This window comes from Aphelocoma coerulescens, chromosome 2 (genome assembly GCF_041296385.1).
Source record: "Aphelocoma coerulescens isolate FSJ_1873_10779 chromosome 2, UR_Acoe_1.0, whole genome shotgun sequence".
NCBI lineage: Eukaryota > Metazoa > Chordata > Aves > Passeriformes > Corvidae > Aphelocoma > Aphelocoma coerulescens.
Window position 1 is genome coordinate 32,299,983 of NC_091015.1, and position 20,021 is coordinate 32,320,003.

Below are 20,021 nucleotides of genomic sequence, written 5' to 3' on the forward strand. Positions count from 1 at the left end.
GTAGCACTCCAAAATCACTACCTCTTACAAGATATTGGGGCCAAACTAATTCTGAGCCTGGGATGTTAAGCAAGGCTGGGTGATGTAGTAACTCTCTGCACAGTAATGTGCATTGTAACATTGCTGTATATCAGTTGCTTTCCATGGGACAACACAAAATGGTTTCCTAATGCAATTCTCTGAATAATTTTCTTCAGTATATCTACTTTTATTCAGTATATTCAGTATATAATATCACTTCAACAGTTTTTAATTATGGATCTCTGCTGCTAACGGCAAATGCCTTGGGAAAAGTCTGGAGAAGTCAATGAGACCTAGTGGCACTTAAAACACTGCACAAATGGACTCTAATTAGAGGATTTTGTCCTTCTGCCCTCTGACTTTGGTTACAGATCAACAGGCCAAAGTTGTTTGCCTCAGGAGGTTCAGGGCAGATATGCATATTTTTATTTTAATTTTCACTGCATGCTGAACAGGCTCCCCTGAATACCAAGGACAACACTGGAGAAACAGAGTGACTGTCCATAGTGGTGTGCTGCGGAAAGGGAGAATGCAGAGAGCAGTGCAAGGGTCTACCCAAAGACACTTACACAGGTGCTAATGCACAAATGGACTGGAAATGCAGTATCCCTCTGGCTGCAAATAAGACACTGAGTTTTAGCACAGATTTTCAGCTTAATGCAGTGGTTACACTGGAGAGGAAAGAAACATAGCAGGCTGTGTGCTTGTTTGAGTATCATTTCCCTGTGTATTATGATTTTTAGTAAAACGTTTTGCAGGAAGAGGTGAGAGATTTACTTGCTGTTTTTTTCCATGTGTGGTTCCTGGTCAGCGGCACCATTCCATGAGCTTGTGTGGGAGGGAGGTGAACTTTCAACTGGTACTAAATTAGACATTTTGTTGAGAAACATTGTATAACTATCTGTATTTAGCTGTTGAGAAGGTATTCTACGTGTCCCTCAACAATGCAAGACGCTTTGGGATATGTAATATTTTGGCATAGCAACTTCAACAACTTAAATAGAAATTGCAGCAAATAAAAACTGTCTGACATTAGAATTAGTGTTACTTTTCATTCATGAGTTAATTAATTGTCTCCATAACTTTTTTTTAGAAATCTTAATACATTTTTTATATGAGGCTACACATCTACTTCTGCACATCTGTAAGCAAAAAAAGATGATTTACAGTAGGTGGCTCTTGTTTAAATTAAGAGAAAAGCCAAGATAGACCCAGATAATGATCATGCACCTGAGGGATGAATAAAGCCTTTTTTACAGAGCCAAAGGAATTTATTATTTCCCCAAAACAAAATTCTCCGCATTCCACCATACTATTTTAGAACATAACATACTATATGTGGTATGTAGGAAAATGAACAGTCTATTAAAAAAAAATAAGGTCCAAAGAGAAACTTTCATATTAGAGACTAAAAATAGATATTCATGCTAAGTTTTAATATAATGGGTTTGTAAAAATTAGAAATTATACCCCCGAGAAGTAAAGTTGAACACGTAAATATTCTTTCTTTATAAATCTTTAGCACTTTGTGTACACATAATACATTGGATTTTCTGATTTCTGTGATTTAATACAAGCTCTTCAAATTAGGGAGAGAGTGACATCAAAGGAGAGAAGATGGATCCTTAGCTACTAACCTTGCTGTTAAAGAGAGTATGGAGGCCACTAGATGCTTGATAATTAATTATTTATGTCTTTCCCTCAGAGTACAGTCTAAGGGGAAAGTTAAAATGTATTAACCAATCTGCCATCCCAAGTTATAAAGTAAAAACCACTGGATGAGGATAGCAGATTGGACTAATTACAGTCTTGGAGTAACCATATAGCAGGCAATTACATTCAGCAAAAAATGGTCTACTACATCTGCCAGTTTGAGAAATGTAAATTGTAATCTGCTTTAACCCAGAATTTTAATTTTTTTCTGTATTGTCATACAATCTTATTTACTGAGGAGTTGCCATTTCTGATTAGTAAACAAACATGTCAGCAACAAAATAATCATATATATATATATATATATATATATATATATATATATATATTTGCAGCTGATTTTAAATCTGGGAGTCTGTTGTGCATGTGAGGGTTTCTCACAGTGAGGTGACTCTCAACTCCTCTGGAAGACTATAGAGTGGAATCTGGCCAACTGAGATCAGTGATGATAGCAGAGCTTGGAGATATCTCACTTCCTAATTTATCTCTAGTTGTATTAAGTAATGTAATCACTAATGGTCTTTTTTCCATTGAAAAAAGCTCGTGTTTAAAAAATATTGGAAGGAAACTTTGAGTCTTTCCTGTCTTATTGCACTTTTAAAATCACTTTCCCTATTTTTTCAAAATGGCTTTCCAATTTGTCCTCATCTGTTGATTAGTTTTTGCTAAGATAAGCAATATTTAACTTAGTTTTACCTGTCTGCAAAACACACTTGTTTGGTGTGATGTAGAATTGAGAATGAACATTAACTAAAACATTTGTTTCAACCCCAACTTTGAGGATTTCACAGGCACATTTTTCTTTATGTTGGCTCTTTGTGCCAATCTTCTCTCTTAATGAAGTGCTATGATTTTGAAAGGTATTTGTATAATATACCTACGTACACATACACATCTTGAAATATGTACTCAACCCACATGCATAAACTTTGTGATGGATTTTATATTCTTTTAAGAACAAAAAGGGCTTCAAAGATTTGATATGACTGGTGGCATATGGCAGAACTTGTTGCTGCTGGGAAGTTCTCAGTCCTTTGGTACGAGCTACATTCCTAATATCTTAGTAAGGAAAGGCAAGCTTTATTGACAACACTGATGAAAGGCCACCTAGCATAATTAGAAACAGGTATACTTTTGAATTCACAATCACTTTGCCCTGAAGAAGGTCTTCCCCCCAAAAAATGGTTTAAATGGTTTATGGCAGAAAAGGAGTTTGTTTTTCCAAACAAAAACTTTTTGTCTGCTAAAAATATTATCTTTGCTCACAGACACTGCCTTGCCTGTGGCATTATGCTATGGGAAGTGTACCAAGTTTGACATCAAAAAGCAAAGGGAAGAAAGTGAGGCAAATGTCATGTTAAATTTCTCTTTTAGTCCTCTTGGCCCAGGGTCTTGCTGTTAAAGGTGCCAGGTCTTGCTGTTAAAGGTGCCAAGTCTTGCTCAGGAGTTTCTCTAATATCTGGTACATTCTGTCAGGAGTATTCAGGCAACTTATCTCAGATTTTGCTTTCTGTGCCCCTTTTGTAATGATTCAAGTTTAGCTGAAATAGAGGAATACATTTTGTAATGTCAGGTCCGGCTTTAGTACTGGCATGGCTCTTTCCCTGTTGCTTGGCTAAGTGGTTCCCCAAGATGTAAGCTGAAGGTGGGTGAGTGCAGCATCTGGAACTCTCATACACAACTCTCATGCAGAGTAACTATTGAAGTTTTTGGGATCTCTTTGTTTAGATCAGGGGCTGTAAAAGTTATTTGATTTTGTTGTAAAATATAATCAAGTGAGAGGAAAACATGTCTCAGTTGCAGACTAGTCCAATGGCTTCTTTTTATTACTAGAAATTTATTTTTTTCAATAAGATAACACAAAATATAATGACAATATAATATGTATTATCAAAACATATTTTTATCAAATTCACTTTTTTTACTGGAGTAATAAAAGTTGTATTGACAACAAAATACAAGAAAAATAATGGTAGAGGAAATAAAGGGGATAAAGGAATTTTATATTTAGAATAGTAAGGGGATGCCTAAACAGTATGAATCTCCTCCTTGCTCTTGTCCTGCTGATCCTTCGATGGAACTACTGAAGATAGAACTGATACATTTTGTCCTTTATTTTACAGTTAATTTTTACATTATCTGCTAAAATATCTAGTATTATCACACTATTTGAATTTTGTGTAGTGAACAAGTCTGAAGAGGAGCTGTCAGACCTGGTCATAAATTTGCAAGTTGTTAGATCTTGTAAGGGAACTGTTTTTAAATTTAGCTATGCTAACTGAAGATCTCCATGTAACATTATCCTGAGGTGAAATACTTTCTCTTTGTTTTATAGAACAGCCCTTAGAATAATGCTTGCACTAAAGCCACTGAGATCACTTTACTGTTCAAGTAAATATTCTACATAATTGCTCATTAAATCGTGACCATTCCGTAAAAAGAATAAAGTAAACAGAGAAGTGTCAAGCAAGAATGAAGACTTTTTTCAAGGTACTCAACTTCCTGAAACACTGCATTTGTTAAGGGCTATGATGATTTACTGGAGTTTTCCTGTTGTTTTACTCTCCTATTCCAAAGATGCTATTTGACACCAGAGTGCAAAATAAAATCAGCAATTAGCAGTAGGAAAGGATACCACTGTGGGCATTTAAAGAGTAAAAAATGATATTTTGTCTCTTGGAATATTTGTCTTCTGTTATGCCAAATTTGCAATGAAAAGTTGATCCAGTGCCTAGAGTATAACTGACTCTATCTAAGCTGATTTGCAACTTTTAATGTTTTTATTTGAGAAAATTGCAATAACTCCCTCAACTTATCAAAAGCTGCATAATACTGTAATGCACTCCATTCAAGTGGGACCAATGAAAAAAGTGCTAAAGTTATTGGCAGTTTCCCTTCTCACACGCCCAGGTTATTTCCAAAGGATATGTCAGCATAAGTGGTAGAAATGAATGCATTAAAAAGTCTGCTGCCTTACATGTAGTCGACAGCTTTTCTGTGAGGAATCTCTTCTCATGGCTGGAGGTGATACTTTGCAAAATACAAATAAGAGCAACCAGGTTGAACTTGGGGGCCTGTCCTGGTTTCTTGTTACTTTGCCCTTCACATTTCTGTTCCAATTCCCACTGGGAATAAGGAGTTTTGATAACAAGATCTCTGAATGTAACATAAAATGCTATAAAAAGCTCTCAGCCCAACCAAATTTAGAAGTAATGAGCACAGTTTTAATAAAGAGATGACTGGTTGCTGAAACAAATGATCTAGCATGGTGTACCAGCCATGCCTGGAAGGCTTTAAAGGAGTCTTATAAATAGATGGCATCCTTACAATTAGGTATACCATAGCACTCTCAGACACCAGAGGCTTCATGCAAAAGTTTTTATTCAATGACTGTTTTTTTTCTTGAGGCTTTACAACTGTCCTACTGTATTGAAATTCTTTTCAATTTCCCACTGTGTTTTGTGTATAGTATATGGGTTAGAAACAGACCAAAGGCTAATGCTAAAACTACATATCACTGAATTCAAATGCAGAACTGCTCAGGGTCAAAGCCTGGTACTTCAGATATGTTTCAGAGAAAAGGTTTCCCATGTGCCAGCTTCAGTATTTCTAAAACATTCCATGTGACTATTCTATTTCAAGTACTAAAAAGGCTATATATGTTCATTGGGGTTTTTTTCCTGGAAGTACTTGGTTTCTAAAGGAGTCCCCAAATAATACTGTAACTCTCTACTGGACAGGACGTTGGACTGACTGTGAGTCATTTTGGGTAGAGTCATTATAATGTCTTTGGGTAGGGACTTCACTTTCTTGGGATTGTCTGAAAGTCTTCTGTGGCGCTTGACTCCGACAAAGAGTACTGGTTGAGACTACTGGGGCTAATGTTAAAGTATGTTAAAGGAAGGCCAGAAAAAGGAATCCTTGCAAATTGACAGGACTAAAGAGAATAGCAGTTTTGACTTGGTAGCTGTTTTAACACAGTTTGAGTTTCTAAAAATAGCATTGCAGGCTTTTATGATGCCATGTCTAATCTCTTCACAAGTATGAAACTCTTTTTGACTCAACTACAAGAAGCTGTGATCTTGATAAGTCTGGCACTGACTGCCTTTGACTGCAGTTTCATAGCTGGCATGAGCTGCTCCAGCAGCTCCTTGCCATACAAAAGGGTGGTTGCACACCACTTCCCATTCTGAGTGGTCCATTATTTACCTTGCACTGGGTCTGCTTCTTGTCAATCTCTCTGTTAACACATGGAGCATTAACTCATCAACCCATCAGAAAACGGAGTCAAAAAAGTGGAGAGACTTCTGTTGGGCTTAGGCTGAATCAGATTATGGAAGGACCAATATGTGCCAGGTGCAGTGGAGAAAGGAAGAGGTTGAGTAGGATACCTTATGGTAGCAGTAAACTGTTGAATTACTTCAGTTGCCGCAGCTGTCTTCTTGTTGGAAGCCTTCTGAGTTTGGATATTTGATTTTTTTTGACATAATTTGGTTATCTTTGTGGTACTTGAGGTGATAAAGTAATTGTCCAGCAGGATGGATCTTCAGCTTTTGACTCAGAGCTAACAGCTCTGCTAACAGACTCTCAGCTAACAGAGATGGGTTGGGGTAATGATCAATGATATAATTTTTCGCTGGGGAGTGTCCTCATTGGTATCAGAAATTTTTTTCTGTCCCTTTTGTCTCTTGGAAACTACATGATACCCAGTGACTGGCAGCAAGAAAATGTAGCATCAAGACTTTGCTTCCAGTTGTTCTGAAAGCAAAGTTTGGGTTTTCTCTAGGGTAATTTCTTGAATACTCATTAAGTGGTAGTTTGGTACAATATGAAAGATATCAAAATAGATGAAAGATTAAATGGTGACCAGCCCTTAGACATGATTATTTTCACAGAATTCATTGGAAGAAGTAAAGCATTTTGGTTTCTTTTTCCTTGTAGCCCACAGCAATCATTGCTGTATCATATCCTATGGTTTGGACATGGCCATTGGATTGCCCAGCCTCCTAAGTCAGGTTATGTTTGTTTACTCCTGCATTTTTACTCCTTAAATTTGCTCTTGCAGCACAGATATCAGTGGTTTGTTTGTCAGTGACTCCAGGATCTGGTACATTATTGCCTGAACACTATATTTACATTTATAAATATGAAATGTAGAAAATTTCAGAAATCCTGTTCTCTGAAGAAGAATAGTCTGTTGGCTCCTGTGGATGAGAGATTGGAATTCACTGTATAAATTAGTGTCCTCTCTAGGACACAGCATAGTAAAAGGCAAATTGAAGATATAAGAGGAGAAGTCCTTTTTTCTTTTTCATTATTTCACTTAAAAAAGGGATTAGTGCTTGGAGAAATTCAGAAAAAATCTAGTGTTTGGTTGAAGAACCTGCTTTCACATTCTGGCAAGTAGGCATATGACAATGGCTTGGACTATGGACTTGAGCCAAGGGAAAACAGTGAACAGTTCACCTCATTTACTGAGGCTAGGGAAATCCTCGTCTTCAGACTTTGGGGCACTCATGTCTAACTGGATACATATTTAAAACTCATCTGAAGGATTCAGAAACCTTAGTACTGATTTTGTTACTGCCCAGTCATTTTAATACTGTCTGGCTAACTGGTGTATCTTTCAGAAAGGGTCTATCTAAGCAGAAAGTGAGTGGAATTAGAAATATTAGTAAATAATCATTGTTTTGACCTGCTTTTTCACTTTCACTTGGCCTTTCTTTCTTCAAATGAGCCAGGAGAGATTTCCATTTCCACTCCCACTCCTGCCTCACAAAGAGAAGATCTGTCTGCTGGCTAGTTAACTAATTGGTACAAGTGAAAAACCACCTGTATAGCATGTTCAGATATACAGTGTCAATCCATCTGCAGAATGCATCAGGTGCCCACTCCTTGGTTTAGGACAGTTGCTGGGGACAGGGCAAAGGATAGATTATAGTAGAAAAAAAAAGAGAATCTACAAAACCATTAAGAATTATTTTCCCTTTTTGGTCATCTTCCCTTATCTCTTCAGATACCTCTTGGTATTTTTTCTTTCATGCTACAGTAGTAACGTTGGATAATGACAATAACTTATGTGAGGGATGCAAAAAAGGTAAAATTGGTTGTACCTTCTCTCAGTTTTTAAATTAAACTTATGAAATATTTTTCCTTATTCAAACAAAAAGGCTGTCATTTGGTAGAAGAAAGGAAAGAACAAAGTATTTTTTTGGTTAGGCAGTATTAATAATGTCAGATTACAATTTAAATACAGCAAATTAAATATAAGGTTTTAGGGCCATTTTGAAACTAATGGAGCTTGACACAGTGTTCAGCAACTTGCCTGTGCCTTTTTCAGGATTGGGTCCTGAGAGAACATTGTTGAAAGACATCTCCAAATGTGGATTTCTGCATAACAAAGTGTCTGATCTTTTATAGCATCGTTGCATTGGGAATTAGTCTTGTCTTTGGGAATTTGTAGTCTTTAGTAGAAGAGCATGATTTATGTCTTAGAATTTAACCATTCTCTGTAATAAATAGAAATGTGCCACAAGTATTTACTTGGTTGCGCCATGGGAAAATTTTTAACATATTGTTCACAGCTTCAAAATGCTATAAAAGAAGGCATGTAATTTGAAGACTGACTATCCTTTGTGATTTCTAACCAATAGATTGATTAATATCTTTCAAAAGAGACAGCAGCCAAAATGTTTACATCTCATTAGGAAGAGAAGAAGAGAGCACACACAATTTTGATTATGAGCTTGGATGGTTCATTTCTTCAGGCTTCACATCCCCACTACTTAAGGCAGACTGTAACTTTAAGATGTTATCTCTTGCCTGCACAAATAAACAGCCAGTTATGCTTTTTATGGCGGGTAGTTCTCAAACCAACAGGGGATTAAAACATATTAGCTGGAGTTTGTGGTTCCCTGCTGAACTATCACGGGCTCCATGGATTCCTGTCCTGAATATTTCACAGAGCAAACACCTCTTATCTGAGGTGATATTCTCACACTGGCCTCTTGGCCATGGACTTCAAAAGCTGATCACAGGGAGGGCTAGAGAGGCAATAACCCTTAATATAACAGTCTCTCCTGATAGGGATAGACAAGGTAAAGGTAAGGCGTCTCTGAAGTTTGCTCTTGTGTGTTTAGCCCCATGGGGTGATAAGGGGCCATCTGTTTTTTCGGTCTGCAAACTCATCTTTTTCACACTATCCCAGTATCAAGTACACTTTAGGTCTGACTGGTATCAGCACTAGCAATTCTTCACTAATCTGAAGAGATTTTCTTGGTATTTTTAGCTTTGATCCCAGCAATTGTTTTAGTTGCTGCTGTGTTGGGGTTTTTTACCCAAGCAAACATATAAAATAAACATTAAAACATTATATTCAAGGTACTATTGTCCCAAAGAATGTAAGTTATTGAAATAGATGTTATAAAAGGTATGTTAATTACTTGTGGGTAAAGGGAAATTTCTGTGCTTACCTATGTGATTAAACTCAAAACATCAACTCATGGTGGTAGTTTCAAAAAGTCACATCACCACACTGGATGCTTGCACCTTGATTAATTGTTGAAATAGCATATCAGTACTACCAGTTCTAGAAGTTAAAAAACCACTGCTTCAGGCCTCAAAAATATTCTAAGAGTCAGTAAAATGCTACTCAGATTTCTTTTATTGTGGAGCTCCCAGAACACCTCCCTCCTTTTAAGCTTTTCCCCCAGCCATTTTTTTATCAATGGAACATTCAAATTCAATTGCAATCTCCTGATCATAATATCTTTATATAAAAACACTGAATACTATGAAATCTGCAGTAAAATGATGCAAGTTGCCAACACTGCCACACAAAAAAAATCCCAAATTTTTTTCAGCATTTTATTACCTTTGTTTGTTGTTTTGTGGGGTGGGGGTGGTGGCTGTGTTTAAGGAAATTGTTCTTGCTTGCACCAACTAATTACCATAAAATTTCTGAAAATGCAAGAATGTAGATCCTAATCCCACAAGCTTTTACTCACTTTGAGCAGTCCTCATGATCGAGACTACTCCACAAACATGATTAAGATTTACTAAAATAAGTAATGTTTACAGGGACAGATATTCTAAATATTACTATGCACAAAAACATGCTAAAAACTCTTCAAAAGCATATTCATGTGAGAAAACCATTATTTAAATGCTTCCTGAAGTCTTATAGAATTAAATTGAAAAGAAATAGGAGTTGTTCTATTGTAAAGTAAGTCCATTTGAATGAATTTAGCAATAACTTATTTGCTTCAGATTCATTCTTTTCTTGTAATCATCAATTGTGATTCATATACTCTAAAACGGACCAAGGAAGGGAAAGATCTTCTTTGGAAGAAAAAACTAAAATTAGATAACTATCCAGAACAATAAAGTATTGTTAGTTAATAAAAATTCACTTACGTAATGGTTTCTGTTTATGATGGTAAATTAATCAAATATTTGATTTGTTTGATCCATAATCTGATCCCTTTTCTTTAAATTCCTCTAGGTGAAAAAAAAAAGGGTTTCCTTTTTGGTATCGGACGTTGCATCCATTCAGAAGAAGTTTGTTTGTGAGAGCTGTTTTCCAAATGTTTTTTACTTACTTAAAACAGATTAGCATTCTCTAAAAGCAAAATAAAACAAAGCTGTTTCATTTAATAGTGGACTGTATCCTTGAATGCAATGTCTGGATTTTAAATGTGCTAGCTTTCAAAATTATTTCCTAATATGATAATTAACATCAGATATGAATTCAGTGAATTAGTTGTATGGAAAAATGATCACTGACATGTATTGCCATAAAATTTATGATATATTTATGATTGCAGCCAGGCATATTGTGTTTGTTCTTGTGCAGCGTTTTCTTCCTCTTAAGCAAAGTTGGTTTGCAAAGAATAACTTAAATTGCTTTGCATAGTAGTTTTATGCTGTCAAGAGAAATTATAAATTTAAAATTTGAGATATATATAAATCTCAGTAAAAATTGTTATATCTCCACAAGTTTGTTTTGTTTTGAAAATCTTTATTTCTTTTTAAAATAAAGATAAGCAGAATTATTATTTATTTCTGTTAAAGCATTTAATTTATCCACAACAGTGGAAAAGATTAACAGAATATATTCAATTGGTTTGGAGGTTTTTTTGGTAGAGAAGAGGTAATCCTTTGTTTTCAGTGAAAGTTATAGAAGCATCTTTTATGGTTCCTACAGGAACAGCTTTGCAGTAGAATTGCTTTTCCATATGACTGGTCTGTGTCCTAACAATTTACAGGGAATTTCAAGAAATTTTGTCAAATCATCTTTGAAATAGTTGCATAATTATGTCCAGTGTTTCAAAGCACGTTAGCACAGAAGTAAAACTGGCAAAGTGGAACCCAGTATTGTTGAAATTTCCAAAGCCAACATGAACATATCAAATTTTTCATTCACTCAAATATTTGAGTAAGCAGCCTTCTTAAACTTGCATCAAACCCTGGGGAAAACAGTAAAGAAAATCCATTTATCAAGTGATGCAATGCTGTTTCAAAATTGTAATTTAATCAACAAATATGTTACATCAAAGCAATTAGTTATCCAAAAATAATTTTGGTAATTATGTCACCATGTGAATAAAACATTATTTTTCTGGTGGTGTTAACTGCACCAATGGTAGCTTTGTAGAACATGCATGAAGACAGTGCACATGTCCTGAACCATGCAATTTTTTTCTCTTGGCTCTTTTTGGGTGCATGTATCCCCCCACACAGTGGACACCTCTAGGATTTTCCCAGCATGCTTTTTGAGGAAAAACATCGAGGTCACAAATGCTGAAGATCTTTAAGGGATCTTTCAGGGAATAAAGTAGTAGTTCTGAAATATTTCCATCCACCAGGAATTTCCTTCCAATACATTGAGAATCACTGAAGGTATTTTTTTCCAAATCACATTGCAAATTTGAAGATTATCTAAATGAACACTTTTTTATAATGTTTTAGGTTACTGATAGGGAGTAAAGAAGACTACTTTAAAAAAAAAAAACACTTAAAAGGGTCTGTGCAGTTTAATGGCTTGAGTGAAACAAAACACCAAACAGGATGTCCTTGTCCCCTTTGAACTTGAGGCATCACATTGACATGAAGCTACTGAATTCTCTCATTAGTTATGTGGTGCTGGAATCCCAGTGGCACTTAATGAAGATAAGTTTTTATGTAGAGCTTTCAAAAAAGAATTGGAAAGAGTCTGATCAAATTTAGTACTCTGTCACAGACATAATAAAGTTGGGAAATCAAGAGAAAAGAAAGGAAGAGAAAGAAAAAAAAGAAAAAAGAAAAAGAGAAAGAAAAAGAAAAAGAGAAAGAAAAAGAAAAAGAGAAAGAAAAAAGAAAAAGAAAAAGAGAAAGAAAAAGAAAAAGAGAAAGAAAAAGAAAAAGAGAAAGAAAAAGAAAAAGAAAAAGAAAAAAAAAGAAAAAGAAAGAAAAAGAAAAAGAAAAAGAAAAAGAAAAAGAAAAAGAAAAAGAAAAAGAAAAAGAAAAAGAAAAAGAAAAAGAAAAAGAAAAAGAAAAAGAAAAAGAAAAAGAAAAAGAAAAAGAGAAAAAGAGAAAGAAAAAGAGAAAGAGAAAGAAAAAGAGAAAGAAAAAGAGAAAGAGAAAGAAAAAGAAAGAGAAAGAGAAAAAGAAAAAGAAAAAGAAAAAGAAAAAGAAAAAGAAAAAGAAAAAGAAAAAGAAAAAGAAAAAGAAAACAAAAGAAAAAGAAAAGGAAAGAAAAAGAAAGGAAAAGGAAGGAAAAGGAAAAAAGGAGGAGGAAAAGGAGGAGAGGAGAGGAGAGGAGAGGAGAGGAGAGGAGAGGAGAGGAGAGGAGAGGAGAGGAGAGGAGAGGAGAGGAGAGGAGAGGAGAGGAGAGGAGAGGAGAGGAGAGGAGAGGAGAGGAGAGGAGAGGAGAGGAGAGGAGAGGAGAGGAGAGGAGAGGAGAGGAGAGGAGAGGAGAGGAGAGGAGAGGAGAGGAGAGGAGAGGAGAGGAGAGGAGAGGAGAGGAGAGGAGAGGAGAGGAGAGGAGAGGAGAGGAGAGGAGAGGAGAGGAGAGGAGAGGAGAGGAGAGGAGAGGAGAGGAGAGGAGAGGAGAGGAGAGGAGAGGAGAGGAGAGGAGAGGGAAAAGAAAGATCAAAATCTAGAACATAAAATAAGAAGAGTGTCTTTCATTCAGACAAAAGATATTACTTATACTCATTTGCATTTTCTGCATAAAATTTTCAAAAATACTTATAAATTATTTTTCTGCTTTTTTCTTATGTTTCATTATATTGGAAGAAAATTTTGTAATTTATTTTAATGGAACTGGCCATCTTATACCATAACAAGGGTAATTACAGCATAACCACTTTATTTATACAGCTACCTCTAGCATGGTGTACCATGACCATCGGAACTTGCCAGACCTAAACTCAGTATTTTTAAGTGAGAAAACAGAAAAATAATCTTCTGTTCCAAGGCAGGACATATACTTCAGGCAGAAACTGAGAGAATATATTTAGTTCAGTAAACAGTCAGCACTGTTCTAGATATATTTCATCTGAAAGACAATAGCAGTCTTTTGGCTTTGGCTGACTACTGACAATTAGAGCATCATAAACCAGATGTCAAGCATCATGTCTTGAGTAACTTTTTTCTTCAAAATTTGCCCATCCCTCTTGTCATCATGACTCAACTACCTAATTTAGTCCATTGGATAACACTTGCTCAGTACCTGGGTTTTTTTAATTAAAACTAAGGAAAGAAAGAGTATCTGTAAAATACAGTGATTTGCTCTGAATGTTTCCTTAACTTTTAAGAAAACTGATGCACAATTAGTAGACTCAGAAATAAACATAAAATGAAAAAACTTCAGAGAAAAGGCCTCTCACTACTACAGGAATATTCCCTGACCTATTTTATTACACTTATATCACTAAGTCACTGAACTGTTCCTTCTGTGTTAGTTTCAGCTCAGTGACTTGTACCTCTTACTGCCTTTGGGAGATTGATCTGTGCAGATTTTATTCTTGAAGCATGTCTCTAGAGATTTGATTTTCATTTGCTTCAATTTATCTCTCTAAAGTAAGCAATCATTTCCCTCTTTTGAATGTCTCATTTTTGAAGCAATATAGATATTTATGGTAGCACTGTTTAGAGATATGTCAGCTGCTAACCTGAAAGAAAGGGCTTAAGAGCAGCAATTGATTAATGATGGAGGAGGACAGTTTCCGGTGTTTCAGCCTGGGAAATCCCAGGTGTGAGGATGGGAAGGCTGGACATCAGACATCCAAGCTGGAAAGATTCTTTTGACCGGGTGGTTTAACTTCTAAAACACCAGGACAAATGGTCAAATTCCCTTTTTTTCTGGGATATCTACAAGCCACCCTGGTAAACGTGTACCACTTACCAAGTTTTTGTCATTAGCAGAGAAGTGCTGGTATATTCAAGGGAAGAGAACAGTGGACTAAAAGGGTGTTAGGGGAGATGGAGCTAAGTACTGACCAGAGCTTAAAAGAGCAGATGATTTATGTCTTAGACATAGGAAGCAAGGTGCATAGAGCACACAGTGATAGGACAGCAAATATTGAGTCAGATGTGTAGTCTGAGGAATTATTACTGGGTTTAATGGAACAAATTTGGCACAGAAATTCTCTGTGTGTATACAATTATTTTCAAATTTTATGAATCAGGAAATGATGCTAGATATTCATAGATGAATGGGCTCTAAAACTAAGAAGATTAATATTAGGACATACTGATTTGACTTCTTATGTGTTATAAGTAGGGCAAACATAATTTCTACGTAATTTCCATGGTTTCTGCATAAAAATAGCCCTGTTACCTTGAAATTTGACTGATTATTAGAAATATATAAGGTAGTATTATTATACAGAAAATATTTTCTAAATAATTTCCTAGTAACTGTATAATTAATAGACTAACATTGTATGATAACATTAGTATTATAACTTGCTTCAATAATAAAAGGATTTGAAAGTAGGGCTCTATAACCTACAAAATCTCTATCAAGAGTAATTTTTATTGGGGCATTAAGAGATGCACAGATTACTTAAGTAAAATGCATTCATCTTTAATTTCATATTTACCTGAGAAGCTTCTCACTGAGCATGCTGTATTCATAATGCATTCACAAACCTTGGTAGATTAAAGTGTATTTTATCTGCCTGGGTGTAAATAGTCTTTTGGAGACATAAATGAGCTTCCTCTCTCAAAGTTTGGCTTTCTGAACATTATGCATCTTATTAAGTCCAGATTTGTCTGTGACAGGAAATATAGAGAAGTGCTTAGTTCCAAAAAGATCTTCATCTTTTCTGAAAATTGGTGCAACAGATCTTCCTGGGGATATTCCTCTCTTCCTACTAAGTAGTAAGTAGACTGGAGGAGTAACAGAGGCAACAGAGTGAACTTTTCCTTGCTTAAAGGTAGGGAAGAAGAATCTTGACAAATATTAAAATCAAGGGTTTTTTTCCCACCTAGTTTCAATATATAGAAAGGTCATAAACTGAATATGAAATTAAATTAAATTATAAACAAGACTTCTTTTAATACAGATCAAGTTGCTAAAATGGGTACTTAAATTCTCTAAAAATAAAATGAACTGCAGAACCTTCAATATTAAGAAAAAAATTTACGCAAGTTCTCCATATAAATTTTAAGAGCGGTATTGTGGAACTCAGACATGTCTTTGCAGCAAGCTCACCACTACACTTCACTGGGAAGAAACATTTTGACATAAATTCAGGTGTCAGTGTTGGTGATAGGAGATTCTGTCAGTTTTGTTATTTTTGCTCTAACACATGAATGATATGTAATATAAAAAGAGCTTTCACCTCAGATGCAGTTGTCATTTCACTGTTAGCAGTAAGCAGTAGTTTAGAAGGGGTGCAGATATGGATATGAGATGTTGAAGGTGAGGGAAGAGATACAGTGAGTGAGGAGATCCCCAGCAAACTCCCAACACGCAGGTATTAAGCTTCCTCAAAGTCTAGCTGCCTAGCTAGCCCCTGCTTCTCCAGCTCCTTCAGCTATCATAAATACCATGCACATACCCTTCTACACATACAGATTGGTAATGTGCACATATATATTTGGGCTGACAGTTAAGAATCACAGGGTGAGGGGGAGAGGTTTAATATTCTTCAAACCTCTGGATACCTTCAGGACTTGGTCCTTCTAGAAATAACTTTCAATATGTTTTGCAGGCACACTGCAATAAAAACCCTTCTTTGCAGCACCTTGTGTTGGTACCTTTAGATGACACTACTAATGCAGTAAAATTTCCAAGGAACAGAAGACCCTAAGGAGGAGAAAGACTATAAAGCCAGTTATTGTGTTTTTGTTGTTGTTTCAACAATTTTGTCCTTGAGCTGAAAGGGAGAGAAAAAAAACAGGAAGAAGCTGGCCACAGAATAAATAAATATGGCATTAGCTCATATTCATTACAACACATTGGATAAAAATGAACAATGGCAACTATCAGCTTTCAGGCACTTCCTTGGAAAAGCCCAGTGTTGTGTAACTTGGCCCAAAAGACTATGGCATGTACCACTGCACTTATACAGCCCAGAAGGGCAGTCAAACAAGCACCAGAAGAAAATAGCTGTTTAATTTGGAGGTCCTGTTTACTTGGAATATTTATTACTTTCATTGAAAAATATCAGTTTAGCATATTGCTTGCACAATTTCTACTCTTGGTTTTCATAAGAATTCCAATAAACTCATTTTGCTACTGAATGGGAAAGATATTAGAAAGATTTGGAGACTTGAGGGGATAGAAAGGAGAAAAGAAAGGTCAGCATAGAAGAAAAGGCTTAGATGAAAGTATGTCAGAGCAAAGCTTCCCATGAAAGATTATTGAGAATAAAGCTTTTTTTTTTAAACAGACATAAAAAACAATATATAAATCAAGAGCACAAAAGCCCTGTTTTATGATTTTTTTTCTGGTGCTGTTTAATTTCTTTATATCTTTTTTGCCATTGTTAAAAAAAAGCCAAAACTTCAAAGGCACGCTGCATGTGTTCTAAATCAGGACTTCAGTGCTGATGTATGACAGCACAAAAATTAAAACTAAATAAATGTGCTGTCTAAACTACCATATTTCTCAAAAAATTACTTTAAAGGCTTTAAAAAATTAGAATTATTGATTGATCTTACTTTGCCAACCATAATGTTTTCACCAGAGTAAAGGACAAAATATTATATTAAAAAGAGAGAAAGAAAAAAGAGCGTTGTCTGAACATATCTGAACACCTGTATTTGGCTGTCTTGCAGTTTTGTCAGACAGGCAAGGGGTAAAATGAAACTTTCCAGTGATTTTTCAGATAGTCGATATGGACTGCATAATTTTTCAGTTTATTCACTGTTTTCTGGAAGGCTCCTTGGCAGTCAGGCTAAATTGATAAAAACAAGGCAGTGTATCTGTGAAGAACAGCATTTCTGGTTTGTCACATAAAAATGGTTGTAGAACGGATGTATTCTCATTAAAAATAGTTTCTGCAAGTTTTTTACTATTTTCTTTTCAAAAGATGAACTTTGTAACATGTTGAGTTAGGATTCCATTTTAATTTACTTGCTTTGGGTAGGACCTTGCTGTTTTCTCTTAGTGAAATGGCATGTCTAACTCTAAAGGTGTCTGGCCACAGCACACCCATTAAATCTGCTTGCAAAAAAAATTGCATGACTGGGGTCTTTGTGGCGTCCTTTTTCCTCTGGCCTCGACTTTTACAATGACCATTTGCTGTTCTTCCACTAAGTCATCTTGATTTGTATTGACTCGCTTGTTTTATCAGGTTACAAAAGGGGCAAGTGGCCCAGGCAAATAGGAATGCAAATGCTGTTCTTTTTCATAAACATTTCTTTTACTTTTAGGATTCATTCATCCCATCCCTGCTAGTGTTCTTTTTCCAGTTCTTATTAAGAAATAGTCACTGGCTCTATGTTCTCATTTGAGTCTGAGGAGTGGTATTTGTTTTCAAAGGTTCCTGGATATTTGTGTAATCAAGAGAACTGGTTATTTACTAGTTATCATTTTATCTTATTTAATCCCTATTCTGTTCTCTTCAATTGCTTTATTTACACATTAAGGGAGCAGATACTATGCGATGCCATTTTATAAGCACTAATAAGAAATAGATAATTAAGTTTAGTAAGTCAAAGTATGCAGTGTGCTGGGAGTCTCTAAGCTGAACATACTGTCTGGTAAATACTAACACAAACAGTGTTAAAAGCATGAAACAGGGCTACACTACCTGACCTATTCATTTACTATTACTTTGATCACTTTTATTAATGTATAAAATATTGACCATACTTAAAAGTAATATAAGGACAGGGATAACCTCCTAGGGAGTTTAAGGTATTCTGGGCTGCCCTAGCTTTAACCACCTGACCCTGGTGTCTCAACTGAAAGCCCAGATCCCTGAGATTATTAGTGGTGCCTCCAGAGGCTGACTCAAGATTTCCAGAGCTCTCAGGAGTGGCTAACCCCAAAAGAATCTGTGGTGGTTAATTGCAGATTTTTTGGTATATGCTTAGTGCTAAAGTTGCCTCTTCCACATGTGAAATTCACAGTTTGCCAAAATTCATCTTGGAGCTGGTTACTTTGAGATTTTTAATGAGTACTGCTCATATAGATAACACATTTTTATTTTGGGTTGATTTTGTAATAAAGGCTTTACAGTGTTTCATCAAGGAAAGGATTCATCACTGTTTCCATATGGACATCCCCTAGAACACATGTATGGAAGTGATACGTGTGGTTTTCATATTGAACTTTCTAAGATGTGGCCTGAAATTTTGTTTATAGAAAAAAGAAATCTCAAGAATTGAAGACACTGCACAGTTATAGTGGGAACAAGCAGAAGTTACATTTATGATGTCTATGTTTCTGCTTCTGACTTTTTCTTGTAGAGGTCCTCAGAATTTTCTATTAGTGGCAGTCATTTGATGACTGACAAGAGACTCTAGGATTGGCAAAGTGTCACTACCTTTCCCTATAATACTCTCTGCTGTCCAATGAACTGCTGAAACCTGTCATTTCTCTCTTCTCATTTCATTCCTAATTAAGATAGTAGCAGCACATAAAATTAAACAAATGAAAAATTTGAATCTGGAAGCACTGAAAGTACCATCTATAGAGACTCTTTCCAGAACAAGTTTGCCAGTTTGGCTCAAACATTCATCCATCTGTAGGATGAATGAGTTGCTCACTTCAGTCTTGCCTGAAATTGTTTACACACTCCTTCTTTGAAACAGTAAATCTAGAAATTGCATACAAAAACTGTGCACAAAGGAACATTATTTGGGTTGTAAGGTCAATTGCTCTGAAGTTAGACCAAGAGAGATTTATGATTGCTTGCACAATGGACTCCTTTTGCATATGCTGTAAGATAGAGATGTTAATTAAATGAACATCTACTATTCTGGACCTTTGCTTTTCTCTGCATAGAGAGGGCCAAGTTGAGGTTTTAACTATAAGCCAGCAGTAAATGCTAACTTCATAGTTTCTGCCTAAAGCTAAAAAATATAGGAAATAAATGTTCCTCTACCTCTCCTCTGTATATCCACTGTTTTCTGTTATCCACTTTCCTATAATTAAAAGCAACCTTAAGAGCCATGAGTTCTGTGGTTGATAAAAAAAAATTGCACTGTGCTTCCCTAAATTTCTTGTTTCTTAAATCTTAATTTCAGATGAAATTAAAATGTTTTTATTTTTCTAATCTTCCAATATGTAACATCAACTATCAGGTCACTTATGCATTGCAACTGACCATGAAAAGCCATGGCCAGAAATTCAAGGCAAACTCTGATATAAATATGAACTTGCTTGCATTATATAGTGGTCCCATACAACAGGTACTAGTCATGTCAAAGCAAATTTCTCTCGAGCATTTCCAGATATAGGGAGAGTACAGGAGGACCCAGTACAGGATGTGCAAGAAGTAAAAAAATCTTAGCCTGAAGGGGTCATAAGGACTATTCCTGCCTGTTTCTTGGGCATCTGAAACAGGATAGAAGAAAGAAAGTGTGTTTTTTTAAAACCTTCTCTGCCTGCAACCACACACCTGCTCAATCACACCTGTATCAGCCCTGGTGGCTGCGTGTGTTGGTGTGTGTTGGATTTCACAACTTTTGAATAGGCAACATCCAGATCTTACTCTGATTTTTAAAGATTCTAGCACTAAAGAAATGCTTTTTTATTAATAGCTATCACTGCCAAAAATCATCTTAAGTTTGGAAATGTTTTTTTTCTTTACCTACCTACAAATACTTATCCTCAGACATGT

General features: G+C 35.7%; 1 protein-coding gene across 1 annotated transcript in view; it reads left to right on the top strand.

Annotated features, from left to right (window-relative positions):
* The window catches only part of LOC138106408 (histone deacetylase 9), a 274,226-nt gene that overhangs the window by 218,382 nt on the left and 35,823 nt on the right, over nt 1-20,021 (top strand). The gene's annotated exons all lie outside the window — the stretch shown is intronic.